At 42.6% G+C, this 17,991-nt stretch overlaps 1 pseudogene; it reads left to right on the top strand.

The window, feature by feature from the left end:
- The first annotated feature begins 8,411 nt into the window (after nt 1–8,411).
- Nucleotides 8,412–17,991, top strand: part of LOC122565052 — a 36,380-nt pseudogene continuing 26,800 nt past the window's right edge.

The following is a 17,991-nucleotide window of genomic DNA, read 5'->3' as shown; positions in this document are numbered from 1 at the left end:
AATGCGCTGCCTGTGGGAGTGGCAGAGTCAGAATCATTGGTGACCTTTAAGCGGCAATTGGATAGGTACATGGATGGGTGATTAAGCTAGGACAAATGTTCAGCACAACATCATGGGCCAAAGGGCCTGTTCTGTGCTGTATTGTTCTATGTTCTATGTTCTATGATGTTATCTGAATGGAACCAGTTGTGAAAATCCCAGCAATACTGACTGCCGAGCAAATTTCTGATCTTCATTAAATTCTGGCTTTGATTATATAAAGTCAATCTATTTTCTGGACTTCCTATTTTACATCAAATTGAAATTTATTTTGGGAAAATCGCAGTGCACAGCTGTAACCCATGTGGAATTGAATGGACCTCCATTTGTTGTATATATTATTAATCCTTCTCTGTACTTGAACGTGTGGGCTGGAAATTTTCATTTAAGCTAGTTGCCTGGAAATGATAACTTTCCAGCCTTCACTTACTGAATACCAAAAAAGGCTCATGGATATATCTCTGGCTTTTTGTCCCTGTACTCATCTTATAGATTTTATCTTCACTTCAGCAACCGAGGGCCTTGGTCACTGTAGTTGCTGGGTCTCATTTGATTAGCACTGAGCCACGTGGACAAAGAAGCCACATATCCTTATACCCATTCTACTAGCTAAGAGAACCATTTGCTGATGCAAGCTTGTGAGACATGCATTCAGCCAATGTTTCTGCTCTTGATCATTAGCTAGTGACCAATGTGTGCGTGTGTGTGTGGATGCTGGTGATTTGGAGGAGTGGAGGGAGTGGAGATAGCAGAGTGAGTGTGGTGTCCTTCATGACAGAACAGACTGGCATCATTCGGTGTGCTGTCTCATCACAGGAAATGGGTGAGGCACTGGAGGATGTTACCACCCCTACTGGAGTCCAGCATGAATCAGGAAAGGAGGGAAAAAAGATTTGGGGTGAGGGTGGGTTACAAAAAAAGGAATATTTAAAGATGTAAGATGAACGGCCAGAATGTGCTAATTTAGTCATTAATAGAATGAACTGTGAGTAGATCAGTTCCAAACATTGATTGAAAAAATGTAACAAGATCAATAACTAATTGCATTAACATTAGTCATGAATACATTTCAGTTACTTGTTCACTCTCCCCTGTTAGATTTCCAGAAACTCAGAACATGCTGCTTATTATATTGCCAGGAAGCAGGAAAATCCCCTTCCCCCACTCACTTCCCAGTCTTTTCTTCCACATGCCAATTTTTCATAAAAGGGGAGGCAGCTCTGAAACTTTGATTATCATTTCAGTATCTACCAGCACTGAATATATTGAACAGTGCATTCTTTAATCTAACCATTGATTAAAAGTTAAGGTCACTTACAGTTTATTCAGAAATTCTTCCTTGATAATTTAATTCACGGTACTCTCATGAAAGGCGTTTTATGGAAAATGATTTTTAATCAATCAGCTGGACACATGATTGGAACTTTTAGAAACAGAAACTTTTCATAACATCAAAACTGTAATTTGAAATTCAGCCAAAGAGAGTTACCCTATTACTGCACTTTCCACAAAGATGGCTACCCCGTTACTGCACTTTCCATGTTCCAGTCCATTTGAATGCAGCTGACATATCAACAAAATCCTTTGCAGACAATTGCCTCCTGGGGAAAATGAATGATCCACATATTTTGTTCCATTTGGAACCATCAAGGGATTCACCTGCTCTATTCACCTGTTGGGAATGAACAATAATCTATTATCACTTAGGCAAAGGTCCTGAGAAAGCTTCCCATCAATTATCTAATCTTGAAATACACAGGCATAAAAATATTTGGATCTCTAGGCAGTTGGAGTGGAATGGAGATGTGATAGGCCATCCCATTGTATTTTATCGAACAGTTTTATGTGCAGAACTGGGGATCAGTAGCTGGGATGATGAAATAGAAGGTTGAATTGAAGTGCTTTCTGTCTATATATCTGCACACTTTCCTGCAGTTGGGCATACTTGAGAGTTACATTGATTTATTTTATTCAATTTTCAATCAGTTCATTCAAAATGGTTTTCACCCACACGATTGTTGGCATAGGACAAAATTGTCCCTTCCCTGGATGTAATAAGAGAGACGAATGATGGGGAAATAATTGGGTGATTAGGCCCCAGTGAAATACTTGTCCCTTTCTTCCGAATTAGCTGAGGGAGTCTTGTGGGAATATTCTTGACCCATAAACAATTAAAGTCCTTAAGTAATTAATAAATAGCTATTTATGGGCTTCAACCTTTCACTTCTCTATTTACCAGCCTTCCCGGTAGGCGAGGAATATCTTTACTTTCCTGACTGGGAAACCTAGGTGACCTACCTGCCTGGTTCTGGGGACTCCAATCTTTCTGGCGGGGGTGGCCTCTGAAAGCTGTGGCCCTCCCCACTCCTTTTCCTACCTCTGACCCACTCACATTCCACCTCTCCACATGATCTGAACTCTGTAGCATGAAGAAGAAGAAGGAAAAATAATACTCATCTTCTTGCTGCTTGAGTAGGAGGCCTAAGTCTTAACTAATAGCTCCTCTCTAATTGGGCAGTGGCTACTGTGATTGGTATCAAAGCCTGTGATAGGCCAAGAAATTCACCTAAACAATGCCTGATAGCTCTTAATGAGCTAAATGATGCGTGATAGGTTGGGTTATCTTGGCAAGGGAGCGGCTTGGTGATCACCACTTACATGCCCGCCTGCTCACACATGGTTGCAAAACTGAAAGATAAACATAGCCTTAAATACTTACACAACATTCCCAGGAACAAACCTTTCAGCACAGCCTGGCTATGTCAGTTTTTAAGCTTCTTCCAAGCCTTCTCCCCATCCTCATTGAAATAGAATCATTGCCCCAGATTCCAGGTCAATTGAGACACTCTATGCCATTCAGGATTATTGATCTCTGATGGCTGGAAGTCTGAGAAGGGCAGCACAGTGGTTCAGTAGTTAGACTGCTGCCCCATAGCACCTGAAATTTGGGTTTGATTCCAAGCTTGGGTGTCTATCTGTGAATCTTATTCTCCCTGTGTCTGCATGGGTTTCTGCTGAATGTGCCAGTTTCTTGTCACAGTCCAAAGATAAGCAAGTTAGGTGGACTGGCCATGCTAAATTGCCCTGTACTGTCCAGAGATGTGCAAGCTAGGTGGAATTAACCATAGTAAATACGGACTTATGGAGATGGGGTGGGGTCTAGGTGGGATGCTCTTTTGGAGGGTCAGTGCAGACTCGATGGGCTGAATGGTGTCTTTCTGCACTGTGGGGATTCTATGATACATGTGTGCAGACATTTTTGTTTTATTGTATTGCTCTTTCATTCTGGTGCCTGTGTTGAATTTTACAGGTTCACTTTAACACTGCTGATATTATCGTGTTCCGCTCTGGGGGGTTGAATTAAAAGAAAACACATTTCACTTCTGAGACTTGTGCTCCACAGACAAGCCTGCGGTGCCTGTTCCTGCAGGACAGGGACACAATTCCTACATAACACAGCACATACGTGACTTTGAGCACCTGAAAAGAGGACTATTGCAGCGCCTTGGCACAAACAAATGCATACGCATGTTACATTGGAATGCCATATGCATTTGTGCTTTGGCACATTCACATTCTGCCTGAAATGTTCTCCAGATGGGGACAATGCATTAGAAAGGAAACTGACCGTGCAGGCACCAGAAAGACATACAGTGACATGGCTGCACTCACTGCTCAGACAACAGCCACAGATGGATGACAATTGTGTGCACCTCCTCAATCTAACCTGCTGGAGCCCACAGGGTCATTGAGAGAGGGGAGATAGAGAAGCAGGGAGTGCCCTGTGATGAAGCTCCTTGTCTGCATAATGGTATCTCCCGGACGCCTTGAAGAGAAGGAACACCTGGAAGGATGTTAAGGTGCCTCGTTCCCCCCTCACCCAGCCATTGCTGCACTGCATCCATTGCTACAAGCAGTGAGCACATTCACAACAGAACTCTGTGTTCTGCCAGATTTGGGTCACGTCATTTCCAATGAGGGAGCCAAGAGTTTGCAGTCCAGAGACATAACCGCAGTCAGAACTTGGAAGGGCTTCTCCACCTTTTCTTCAAGTCTGTGTGTAATATCTGTACCAGATGTTCCAATGCCTCTCTGATCAGGTCATCAACAGCCAATTCTGGAGGCTCGATATCAGCACTGGGCTTTGCACGGACCAAGTCTCCAGCAGTCCTGAGAGACCTTTGCTCTCACATCCTTTGTCAGCTGTGAATATTTGTGTGAGATTAGAATAGTTAGGTGGTTGTTTTTGACCAGTGCAGACTCAATGTGCCAAAGGGTCTTTTTTCAGTGCTGTAGACCTCTGTGGGTGTATGAGATGTGCTCACCAGCGTGTGATCCCAAATCTAAAGTAGAACATACCTCGACCGAGACGAGTGTACCTGCAGGAGTGGAGGGTGCCTGTGAATGCTGTTTCTGAGGGTTCTGCACGATCATTCACAGAGTTGGTGGTCAAGATAGAGTTAAGGCAAGGCTATCTCCACATCTTACTTTCTGATTTGCTGCAAAGGTCTGCAGTGGAGAACAAAAACAATAACCTAAACAAAACAAAGGACTGCGGACGCTGGAAATCAGAAATTGCTGGAAAATCGCAGCAGTCTCGCAGCATCTGTGGAGAGAAAGCAGAGTTAACTTTTCGGGTCCAGTGACCCCACTTCAGAAGTGATTGCAGCTAGGAAAAGGTTGGTGTACATCCTGAAGATCGGTTGGGGGGAGTGGGCAGGAGTAAATGAGAGTGGGAGATAGAGCCCAGAGAGAGGGAACAACAATTGAACAGACAAAGGAATAGGTTAATGTTAGCCTGGGAAAATCAATAGCTGTTATGTGGACAATTATTAACTGACAATGGGATGGTTGTAGTAGGAGTCCACGTGATGACAAGGCCAGGTGTGTATGGATTGGGGTAAAGATATGAAATAAAGTGCTGAGGTCCTAAACTGATTGAACTCAATATTGAGTCCAGAAAGCCACAGAGTTCCCATGAGGAAAATGAGATGCAGTTTTTCCAGCTTATGTTGAGCTTCACTAGAGCACTGCAGGTATCCCTCTAGAGGTGGCTAATGGTCCTTTGAATGTGGATATTATTGGGGTGTTAAGTGAGGACCAGGAGAATGCTGTCACTATTGTGGGAGGGAAGAGAAGGGATGAGGGCCAAAGTACAGGAAATAGATTAGAGACAGCTAAGGTCCAGGACCATCCTTTACCCAGCTACAATCCGTTTTGAAGAAGGGTGACTGGATACAAAACATGTTTCCACAACTACTGAGGTTTTGCAGCAATTTCTGAAAAACAATTAGCTGATGGTTATGCACAATCCCTTTTCTCAACAATATTTCACGTGTTAGTCCTTTGTGTGCAATTTGTCATTAGCGAATTGGAGGCATGCTTACTGGATCACAGTGAGACTCCAGACTCAATATTGCTGCAATTCTGGCCCAGTCCTGCCCAGAAAAGTTACCTCCTCAAAGTGGCAGAGTTTTTCCGTTGGGTGTCCCTTCTCCAGTTGCGTTGCATGTGATTATGAGCACTTTCCTCCTGCAGACAAACCAAATGATAGAATGTCACCCCAATGAGTACATAAATATGTTATGAGCATCTGTGTCTCTGACAGCTCCTGAGTGCTCCTCAGCAAGTGCTTGGCATACACACTGCCCTGTAGACTGGTGCAATATTCCCAGCATGAAGTGACTCCCACAGATTCGGCCCTTATGTCCCAAGTTCTGCTGAAGCTTGTAACCCCCCCCCGTCTGTCAGCTCTCTGCATTCACATATTTCAATGGGTTACTGCCCTTCTGTGACATGTAGTGCCACTTAGACCGTTGCAGAGAGCAGCAGAACCTCATTGACCATCAGCTCCTTGACTATGCACAGCTTAATTGCACCCCCTCCCTGTGAATTCATGTGGTGAGTCACCCCTTTCCCAAAGATGTCTGCTCATTCATGTCTGCTCCTGAGGCCCACAGCCTCACTACTAATGGAAGATTCCACTCGCTGTATTAAGAAGCACTGGACATCACACTGCCTATCATCCATTTGCTGGCACTATGAAACATCAATTCCATTTGGTCCCATGACTTTCTTCTCCATTCCCATAGCCCCAGAAACTTTTCCTTGATAAGTATTTATCCAGTTTCATTTCAAATGTTATTATTAAAACTGCTTCCAAGAGCCATTGACACAGTGCATCCTGGATCAGAATCTGCCATGGCAAAATAAAATCTCCTCACCTCCCTTTTGATTATTCTCCAATTTCTTTAAATCTGTGTCTTCTGCTGAAACACCAACCTTCCTGCTACTGGAAACATGCACTTGGTCAAACACATGCACAATATTCAACACCTTGGATAATTCAACCCGTTTGTAATATGTGGGCCAAAATGAAAGATTAACACACACAGATGTGTCTGAAGGTTTTTCTTTTACATCCAATTTGTGGTAAAGCAAGAAGTTCTTTTCTCAGATGCTCTGCTAATGCACTCTAGTGTTTAGGAATGGTGTGCCAATTAATTTACAGTTGGTAATCAAGATTGCAGAAAGTCTCTGCCTGTCATTGTTTTTTACCATGTGTAATTGACAAGGTTTTCACATTGTCCTTTAATTTTCCACCAGGCAGTAAGTTTACTTTGAAATGCAACTTACAGTCAGAAACAAAATGCAGAATCGCTTGTTATTATTTGATTAAAACCATGCCATGGAATGACGCTGGGCCAACAGCTCTCCTGTCACTGTGTTCTCTGAGTGATCTATGGGAAATGTTATGCTGCAGGATCTGGTTATGGAAGATGTAGTACAGAATTCTCTTACGAGTGCACAAACCTACAACATTGGTAGATAGAGAAGCCAGCTGGCCCATCAAGCTTGCCCCACTCTATAATGGCTGGAAGAGCTGAATGTTGCTTCCCATTCCCACAACCATGTAGTCCCCTGGGAGAGGTACATGAAAACAGAGAGGAAACCCAGCTCCAAGCAGGGAACAAATGCTCTGGAAAAAATTCTTCTTAGATACTGTCAGGCAATCAAAATCAGTCCAGGGGTCAAGTGTTAAACGTAAAGACATTACCCTCTGTATGACATGATCTCTGGCCCAGTCACAAGTTGTTTCAGCTTTCTCTGGAAGAGAATCATCATTCACCACACTAGCTGATCATATGTTCCAGACACTTCTGCTCTCCAGGAAAAGAACTGCCTAATACCTCTTGCATATTTTTAAAAATTGTGTTCTGTGATCTTGGAATAAAAAAGACACTCCTCAGCTCTACTCAAATGCTGTTGCCACTAAGTCAAATAAACCGAGGTCTATCCTGAGAATCTGGATGCCTGAAAGATCTGTGACATTAATTCCATTTCTCACAATATTATTTCCAGTGTATTCTCTTTTCATTTCACGTTTCTGGAAGCATTTTGCAATTGCATTTATAAATGATGTGCTGTATTTATAATCCAGTATTGTGTTGCAAATTATAGCCTTAATTTCATGCCTTGAATTATATCACTAGTTTTGGAATATGCAAGAGACTAATTAATTCCTCACTGGAACCATATGATAATGCATCTACTTCTGGGACAGGTTGGGCATTGGACTCAGGCATTTGGAAAAAAGATTCATTTTTTCTGGTGATGTAATAAAAACCTATAACCAGGCTCAAACATTAAAGTGATAAAATAAATGCGATAAATATTTTAAAATTCTGTCTAAGAGGATTGTGGAATTTGGCAGGACGTTACATTTTGTGAGAATTGAAAGCTTGTCACGCAAACTCTTGTTGACCTCAATCATTCTTTGGGTTGATTTTTATGGTTTTCAACTCACTTTAAAGGATCTCACTGTACCTTAGTCAGGTTGCCATTCTCCCATCAATGGACCTGGGTAGTATCAGTAATCTAATTTACCAAGGAGCATCCACAGTTATGTCTAATGTCATCCTCATTGGACATCTTCAAACTTATATTTTCAAGCAGAAAGTATAGGATTGAAAGATGAAAGAGATATGCCTTACTTAATTTCATACTTAAACCTTTCAAGACCTCAAGACATTTCAAAATGTTTCACAGCCAGTGAAGTACATTTGGAAATACAGTCATTGTGGCAGTCTGAGTTCAGAACAGCAATGAAGTAAATTATCAAAGAGATGTCAATCCAGAAAGGAGAACAAGAGTGTGAACCTGGCTGATATTTCCCGTTCATGCTTCCAGGAACATTGGCTCCATAGATAGGGTTGTTATATATTTTATTGTTTTATTGTGCAATATACATATTTGAATTTCCTCAGATGGTTCACAGATGATACTAATTTCTAAGTTTAGAAGAGTTTTAAAGTAACTCTGCCATCACAAAAGGGTGGGATCTTATAAGAGCCCGAACAACGTTGGCTATGATGTGGAATGTGGGAGATTTGTGTAAGAGGTCAAGCGAGGTCGATGAGCAGAAGCAACTCGTTGCATTTTCAAACAGATTTCCAGGTATTGAGACAAGATTCTCGCCAGGTAAGCAGCAAGATGCTTATTAACAGGAGGATCATCATTTGCTGTCAGCCTCATTAACTACAAATCTCACCTCATTAATATGCAGCTTCCTATTCTACCGCCTACCGCAATGAAATGAGACATTGGCATTTCTTGGCATGAAAGCCAGTCCTGGCAACTTCAGCTTACACTTGCTCTCAGGACTGCCCCCTTGGACTACCAACAACAACATCTCAGGGTGCCAGCTGCATTGACCCCCATCCAGCAACACTGGCATCCAACACCTGCCAGTCTCTCAGAATCCTCAATGCACCTCTCTGATTCAGTTGAGTATAGTTCTGCATTATGTACCCCTTCTGTTCAGAGGGACTTGGGGCGGATGGCAACTGGGATTGCAATGTTGCTGCAAGGATACTTTGTGCGTGGGGATTAGATCAGGCTGCTCAGTTGCTTTGTCAGCACTCACTCACGGTGAGCCTATCTGGATGACCACAGCATCTCGGCCTTGCTTTGCTCCTCTCTGCCTTGTTGTGCTGGGGCCCCCCCTCAGCCAGAGTTAGTGGGCTAAGATTACGTCTGTATTGCCATGCATTTTTATGCAGCCATAAAGCCAGGAAGCTTGTAGTTGTCAACAATCGTCAATCAAGTCAAGCATGACAGCCTTCGGTCAGGGGGTCCCATTGCAGGAAGTCAAGGTGGCTTCCAATACTACTCCAGATGCTTGGACACAGCCAGTTGGTCACTCAGGGCAGTCAGGGTCATGACTCCTTTCCTCAAAGAACTGAATGTCAGGCAGCCCATCATCTGTCTGTGCATTTTCTGCTGTACTGTGGGCTGACACAATCTGATTGCCATTGTACTCATATTTCATTCCATGACAATTGAGATCCACACTTCTAGCCTGGAATTCTGACCTCTGACTCCTTCAGAAAGGCAGACCATAGCAGAAATTAACACAGGGTAGTTGGTTAGGGAAGAGGTGGGGTTGGGATTGGGGAAGTTCAAACCATGACTGCTTTTGCATTGGTCAGTATGCTGTGCTCTGGGTCTCAAACAATTAGTAGAACAGCCTGACAGTTTGACAGCAGCAGTGAGGCAAATGTGAGGTTAGGATGGCAGTTTTAAGGGGTTAAAATGGCAGGTGTGTAGGATGCCAAGGTGGGTACGATGCCAGATAGTTAGCATGCCATGTAGGTATTGTGCCAGGTGGATAGGGTGCTGGTAAGGTGGAGTGCCAAATAAACAAGGTGCCAGGTAGTGTGTCACGGAAATCTGGTAAGTCAGTGTCGGGGTGTGTGGTCGGGTGTTCTGCAGCTCTTACCAGCAGCAGGAGGAAGGACATCGGAGTTGCTGCATAACCAAGGAGTTAGGGCGCTAGACCAAGGTGGTGGCTGGTCCCAGTAACTGTGGAATCATTGACTTGGGTGGGGGCTCAGGTTGAGAGAGTTCTTATTAGGGATGCAGGCATGTTAGGGTTTTGAGTAGGTCTAGTTTGGGGAGTGAATGGTTAGTTTGAGGATCAGTTACTGAGGGGTATAACTAGGCTTTTAATCATCTAATGTACCTGAATAACAATTAACATGATGGAGACACAACCATCCAAATTTACCAACAATAAGTTTTCCAGATGCCACGGAAATCTCCATTGGAATCTTCAATTGCATGAACAATTCCCACCGAGGCAGCTGTGTCCCGATTACCCATCTGTGCTTTTATACTGACTACCTAGCTATCAGAATATCCAGGCCATGATTGGAAGTGCCAGCCTTGTCATTACCACCAGTTTCTTGGCTCTTCCTAACCCTCTCAACTATTTATTCTAAGTTACTGGTTATCAGGCTGGTCAAGAGTCAGTTTCACTTACAAACTCAAGGCTATTAAAGGTCACGCAGCTTTCTACATTTTTCTAAGAAAGTAGTAAAAAAACCCCGAGTTATTCTGAAATGAAAATAGATTTGCATACATGTCATCACTTGTGATAAACACCAGGCAAGAATTTGTGACCACAATGTCCTTGATGATGCAATCATTTTCTAACCTATACAAAACACTGTAACTTGATCTCTACAGGACCTTCAGGCAGAGGGCAACAAATTTCTTGAAGCTTTGCCATGAATAACTAGTGATAGCCGGGAGTTAGGAATAGAAGGCTTGATGAGGAAAGATGAGAAGATTCTTGAGTAAGGGATAAGTACCAATTTATACTGGCAAGGCTGCATGGCTTTTTTTCAGTTCTGCACCTGGCAAGTTGGATCAATTATTGTCTTAGCGATAGGAGACAGAGGGTGTTGGGAAAAGGCTATTTGTGTTACCGAAGGCCGGTATCCAAAGGCATACCACAGGGATCAGCGCTGGGTCTTTTTGTTCAATATATGTTTTGACAGTAGAGGAGAAAATGTGGGGTGGATCATAAGTAAGTTTGCAGATGGTGCAATGATTGGCTGGGTGGTTGGTGTGGAAGAAGGTCTTCAATTGCAGGAGGATGCAGATGGATTGGTCAGATGGGCAGATGGAATTTAACTCTGATAGTGATGCACTGGATGAAATCAGACAGGAGAGTACTCGATGAATGGCAGGACACTAGGAAGTTCAGAGGAAGAGAAGGATCTAAGTGTGCTTGTCCATAAATTGCTGAAGGTAGAAGGGCAGATAAATAGGATGTTTAGGAAGGCCTAGAATATAAGAGCACAGAGATTATGTTGGAGATGTACAGGGCCTTGGTTAGGCCACAGTTGGGATACTCTATACAGGTCTGGTCACTGTTCTTTACGAAGGATGTGATTTGCACTGGAAGGGATGTAAAGGAGATTCATCAGGATGTTGACTGAGATGAAACATTTCATCTATGTGGAGAGGCCAGATAAGCTCAGGTTGCTTTCTTTAGAGCAGAAGAGGTTGAGACAAGACCTGATTGAAGTGTATAAGATTATGAGGGGCATGGACATGGTGGATAGAAGGCAGCAGTTCTCTTTTGTTGAAGGGTAATAAGAAAGGGCTTAATTTTAAAGGGAAAGTCAGGAGGTTTAGAGGAGAGTTGAAGAAAGGTTTTTTCTGGCCAGAGGGTGGTGGGAATCTGAAATGCACTGCCTGTGAAAGCAGTTGAGGGGGAAACTTTACAACCTTTAAAAAGTGTTTGAATGGACACTTAAACTGTCTTAATATTCAAGGCAATGTGCTGGAAAGTAGGAATTGCATTGATTTACAGTAGTTTTGTCTATGCAGACTCAATGGGCTGATGGGACTCTTTACTGTATGATTCTGCGATTCCACGATCTACATCCAATGTGTTACAAGGTTAGACTTGTCGCTGGACCCCATGTAAAAATGATGACTACATGATGAAGCAGGTGTGATTAACTGTATGATTCTGCGATTCCACGATTCTACATCCAATGTGTTACAAGGTTAGACTTGTCGCTGGACCCCATGTAAAAATGATGACTACATGATGAAGCAGGTGTGATTATGGATTGAATTTAATCGGAGTCATGGGAGCAGCCTAGTGAAGGGGAATGTTGAAGTGGGTGGAAAGGCAGGGTGGAAAGCTTATTGCCATCCTGACTTGGTCCAATGTACTTGAGCCTGAATGATTAGGAATGTCCCTTTTCTGAAAAAAGGGACACAAAATCAAATAAAATTCACGCGTGATGTAATTGCTACTCTTTTGGCATGAATACGACCCAGAGGTACAAACCTGTAATTTTTAAAGGATCAACAGCATTTAGTAATAGAGAAAAGAAGTGATAACTAATAACAATTTAAATGGACCCAAGAAAGACCTACACTCCATACAGATTCTTACACTGGCATTTTAGACAGCATGAAAATTTGCAAACATCAGATGGAAAGTCAACATTTATGGACAGGCAATCCACTGATACTCTTTTAGAACTTTAGTTATTTAAAGAAATAATTAATATTCATTTTGTGAATCAACACATAACTGACAAAGAATGACTTGCCAATAAGCTTCTTCCTGCTTTGGCCACTAAGGTGTTAAAAAACTCTCTAGTATTTATAATGACGACTGCAAAGATTGTTACAAAGTGTTCAGATTTAAAAGGTCAACTTAAATCTTGAGTCAATATCAGGCTACTCAAGCTTGAGTTCACATTATACTGCTAAACACTGATATGAAATGATTAACCATAGGCAGATATTAACATAAAATAATAGAATGTTATTTCATCAATGATAAGTTATCCGAAAGGCTTCTGGAGCTGATCATTCGCTCTAGACCCATTATGTCTTTAGATAAAACACTTCTGGACAAAGCCAAATAATATACCATTATTTGCTTCATGAGGAGAAGAATGCAGGTTTGAAGTGACTGCAGCAGACAGGCACTGTCTGCAAGTCCTTGACTTTGGAATAATGATTGCAGCCGTCAACAATAATAGAATACTCCAATCCTTAAGGGACTGCGGTATGTCTCATCCACTAAGACCGTGTCTAGTATTTTGTGTCATGCAGAAGTTGTGTTTCACAAGAGGGACTAAAAAGTGTAAAGGTTCAATTACTTGGAAAAACCCAAAGTATAACACAATGCTCCACAGTAGCATATGTTGAACTGCCAACCAAGGAATAATAGAAAAGAAGCTTCCAAAGTTATCTGTGTAATCAGCGTTATGTCAATGAGGTCTCAGTGGTAACTTCAATGACATAGCCCAGTCAGACAGTAACATATAGTCAACTTGACACAAAATGGATGGTATTAGAAATGCTGAAGCCGTTGCCTCCATCCAAGTAACATACTCCAAAAGGAATAGACAGAATTAGAATTCCTCCACTGTGGAAATAGGCCCTTCAACCCAACAAGTCCACACTGACCCTCTGAAGAGTAACACACCCAAACCCATTCCTTACATTTACCCCTGACTAACACATCTAACCTACACATCTCTGAATACTGTAGGCAATTTAGCATAGCCAATTGACCTAATCTGCACATCTTAAGATTGTGGGAAGGAAATCCACACAGATAAAGGGAGGATGTGCAAACTCCACACAGACAGTCGCCCAAGGCTGGATTTGAACCCAGGTCCCTGGCATTGTGAGGCAACAGTGCTAACCACTGAGCACCATGCCACCCTTAACTGTGATTGTCAAGGACTTGCAGATAGTGCCAGTCTGCCGCAGTCACTTCAAACCTGCATCCTTCTCCGAATGAAGCAAATAATGGTATATTCTTTCGCTTTGTCCAGAAGCGTTTTATCTAAAGATATGAGCCAATGATCATCATGCTGACAGCATGTGCTATATGTCAAAATTAGTACTGGTGTAAGTGCAAATATCATTCTCTTATGAGTCTTACATGAGGTGCACTCAGAAAACTGGCACTGGGTGGTGCAGTCCACATAGGATAAGCTAACTGTTCACAATATGTCTAATATCCCATGCACTGACATTATCCATCTTAAATCACATGACTCCTTGTTTAAAACCCTTTGTATTATTGAAACAGATGAACCTTCCATCTTTAGACTACCAGCATGCATGGATTGACATATTCCGATGATCCATGATGGTAACCAGTTGTAACAGCTCCAAAGGATCATCATTAGTGAGTGGCATGAACGCAACAAAACATTCCTCAAACTAGTAGCTTCTTTCCGGTCATTCAGTGATCAGTGTAGAATCCCCCAGAATGTAACATTCAAAGGTAAGAAAGTCATAATTCTACAAGCTCTACAGCAAAAAGTGCTGGACTACAAGGCAACATGCATGTGGAAAAAATTAAGAGATTTAGAGCCTAAATCCATGTATTGGCCCAACAATAATAGGGACTATGAAAACTCACCAAATTGTCAAATGTGGAATGTGTTAATTCCATCGATCTCAAAATTGAGAAAACCTCATATTCCACACAAGATTCCTTCTAATACATGTTTCATGGTCGCAACTGATATTTTCTCTAACTATGGACACAATTTTGGTGACTGACTATTTTATCAAATTTTCTTTTGTGCAACAAACCAAAAATACCACCAACACATTAGTTGTTATCTGCCATATTCAGCATGTTTGGTGTACCTCAACAAATTGCATCTGACAACGGCTGCAGTACATTAGTGCACCCTTCCAATACATGGAAATCGGTTGTTCAACATTATTACCTATTCTCCGCACGAGCCTCAAACAACCTCATGAAATGTTCTGTTCTTACTGTAAAACCCATGTAAAATCTGCATCCTACTCCTCCAAGCAAAGGTTTATTCTCATCAACAGTTCTTGTGTGTGAGAGGTAGTGTGCACAAATCCTCTGTCCCACATTCTCACCACACAGTCCGTTGTGGGAAAGAAGGGAGAAATTGAGACAAGAGCAGGATCAATGAGTATGCAGCAGCTAAAACAACCTGAACCAGTACAAATAAAATGCCTTTGTGATTTTAATATGGGCATGTGGTTTTATGGAGTGATATTAGGTCGTTGTAATTAGTCTAGGTAATGTGATAAAGTAATGAGACATGGTCAAGTCTTGTGAAGAAATAGACAACAAATGTGGACGGTTTATCGTCAACCACTTGTCGCACAGGATGATGGCTCAGATACTGAAGATACCACGTCAGACAACCACACATTTACAACAAATGATGCACATTCATCTCTGATGATGAGTAGCCTACTGTAAAATCATGAAACATGTATTAGAATAAACCATCAGGAAGTAGGCATTGTATCCTCTTGAGGTAAGAGGTGCTACAGGATACATGACAGGCACAGGAAATAAATCAATTACAATTTGACTGATAAGTTGATTTCCAGTGGCTGGGAAGGAAGGAAGATAAAGAGAATGCTTATGACCATTCAAAACAGGAGAACCCATAGAGGGAAAAATTGAGCCCAACTCTACAAAAGACAGCCTTAAGTTGAGATTTTGAGAAGGAGTATCACTGTGCCAGGCCTGAGCAGCCATAGGACAGATGGGTAATATTACACACAAACATGAGTATTGTTTGGCTTATCTCACTGTGGTATTTTGTTAGTAAGTTGTTTTTAGTGCAGCAAAGCATTGTGATTGCTTCAATGAAAATTGACATCTTGGGGTTGTTACTCATGTGAAACCCACTTCCAGACAGATTAACAGTGCAAATATGTCTCAGTGTGATTTGGGCAAGTTGAGTGAGTGGACAAATGCATAACAGATGAAAAAATGTGAGGTTATCCACTTTGGGAGCAAAAACTGGAAATAGATTCTCTGAATGGTGACAGATTGGGAAAGGAGGAGGTGCAATAAGACCTGGGTGTCCTTCTACATCAGTCATTGAAAATAAGCATGAGGATGCAGCAGACAAAGAAAGCAAATGATATGTTGCTTTCATGGTGAGAGGATTTGAGTTTAGGAGCTGGGATTTCCTGTTGCTTTGGTTAGACGACACCAGGAGTACTGTTTGCCATTTTGGCCTCCTTATCTGTGGAAGGATGGTCTGGCCATGGAGGGAGTATAAACAAAATGTTTACCAGACTGATTCCTGGGATAGCAGGCCTGATGTATGAAGATAGACTGGATCAGATAGAACTACATTCACTGGCGTTTAGAAGAATAAGAAAGCATCTCAGAGAAACCTGCAAAATTCAAACAGGATTAGAGGAGGCAATGCAGGAATGATGTTCCTGATGAGGACGGAATTTAAATCCAGGGGTTGCAGTCTAAGGATATGGGGCCAGCCATTTAGGTCTGAAATGGAGAAACATTTTTTTCACCTAGAAAGCCGTGAGCCTGATGAATTCTCTGCCACAGAAAGTGGTTGAGGCCAAAACATAGATAGATACAGTGCTTAGGCTTAAAGGGATCAAAGGACATAGGGTGAAAGTAGGAACAGGGTACTGTGTTTGATGATCAGCCATGATCATACTGAATGGCAGAGCAGGCTGGAGGGCTGAATGGCCTGCTTCTGCTCCTATTTTCTATGCTTCAGTCTTGTTGTGCTATATGTTCGCTAACGCATCATCTGACCATATCGAGGACTTAATCTTGCATTGTTTCGCTAAGTGTCAGTTGCATGAATTTTTTGGGAGGGTTTTTCACTATGAAACCTCATGAGATCTCTTGCCATATCTAACAAAACTCATCTGATTAACTACCCACCCAGACTCTTGCCCTATCATACTATGTGCTGTTCCAACTCACCGGGGCTGGAATATCCCAAAATTAACCAGCCCTCCTGGTGCAGACTCCAGCTTTAAAAGGCCTTGTGCACCCCGTCAAGTGCTGTTAGTCGTCAGCTGTCCATGACAGATGGAGGAAATTTGGCACCTTGCTTGCAGATAGGGACTTGGTAGTCCTAACAGGACTAGGTGGCGCAGAGACAGAATGGCCTCTGCCCCCCAGACTGGCAGATGAGGCCATGATACCAGACTATATAAGCCTGGTCTAAGGTTGCCATCCAGACCAGTGCAGTCTCAGCCATCTCAGGCATCATGCACAGCAATGTAGGAGGGAGGTCAATGACCTTCTCCACTCTGCCAGTGCAAGTGTCACTAACTTCTTTCTGCTAGCTCACATTCACTTCATTTCTGCACCTGCACCCACCTCCTTTCAAGTCTCAAACATCTCACTCAACACTTACCTTTCTTTCATTCCAGGAGAAAAATAACCCACGCAAAAGCAGAAAGTGTCAGGGTGGATGGTGGGCTGCACAACGTTTGGCTCTTTATATGGTAAGTTTCCTGACTCTGACCAGTTCGAGTAGCTGACAGACCGTGTCCAAACCCCTGCAATGCAGAGGCTGTCCTTGACTTGCTTATTGTGCCACGGCTCCCAACCGAAGGCTCACCCCCTAAATTTGACCGAAGACCGTAGAAACCTTGACAAGCTTCTTGCCTTTGTGGCTGGGCTAAAGCGCAAAGCAGTAATCTGAACTTTGTATCTCTGACTGAGGGCGCAAAGCACAAAAAGGCAAGGCAGTACAATGCTGAGCATCCAGTTGGTTTAGGTGTGAGTGGTGTGGGGAAGCAAACAGCCTGGAGATGCAGCCTGGTCTAGTCCATGAGCTGGGTGTCTGGCCCTGAGCACGCAGTGTCCTTGCTACAGCATTTCAATAAGAGTTATCGATGCAGACCAAGGTGCAGCACTGAAGTGCAGAGGCATTCTCTATGTGGATCAAAAATATGCCAAGACAATTCTTAGAGGTTGGCACATGTGGGATACCAATGTTTGTGGAAGTGGTCTGTTTGTGCTCAGTGCCCATGGCATGTGCCCTGAGATGTTGATGCCTGGTGTCCAAAGTGGTGGCAACTTGAAGCAAGCAATGAGCTAAAGTCATTACGTTCCTGCTCTGACTTCCAAGTCGAGAATTCTCAGCTTCCAGTTTCTTTGCCATGTTTGGTAAGACAGGAAGCTGTATATTAAAGAGCTGAGATGTGCCATTGATACGGTGGTTAACAAGCAATAATCCCCTTAACAGGCAACCTATGGCTGACTATTGAGAAACTCACTTGGATGACCAGTTGGTGGATAAAAGATGTTGAAGTGGACCTCTCTGGACTTCT

The sequence above is a fragment of the Chiloscyllium plagiosum genome, chromosome 31 (genome assembly GCF_004010195.1).
Source record: "Chiloscyllium plagiosum isolate BGI_BamShark_2017 chromosome 31, ASM401019v2, whole genome shotgun sequence".
Taxonomy (NCBI): Eukaryota; Metazoa; Chordata; class Chondrichthyes; order Orectolobiformes; family Hemiscylliidae; genus Chiloscyllium; species Chiloscyllium plagiosum.
This window is presented reverse-complemented; position numbering and strand designations above follow the sequence as displayed.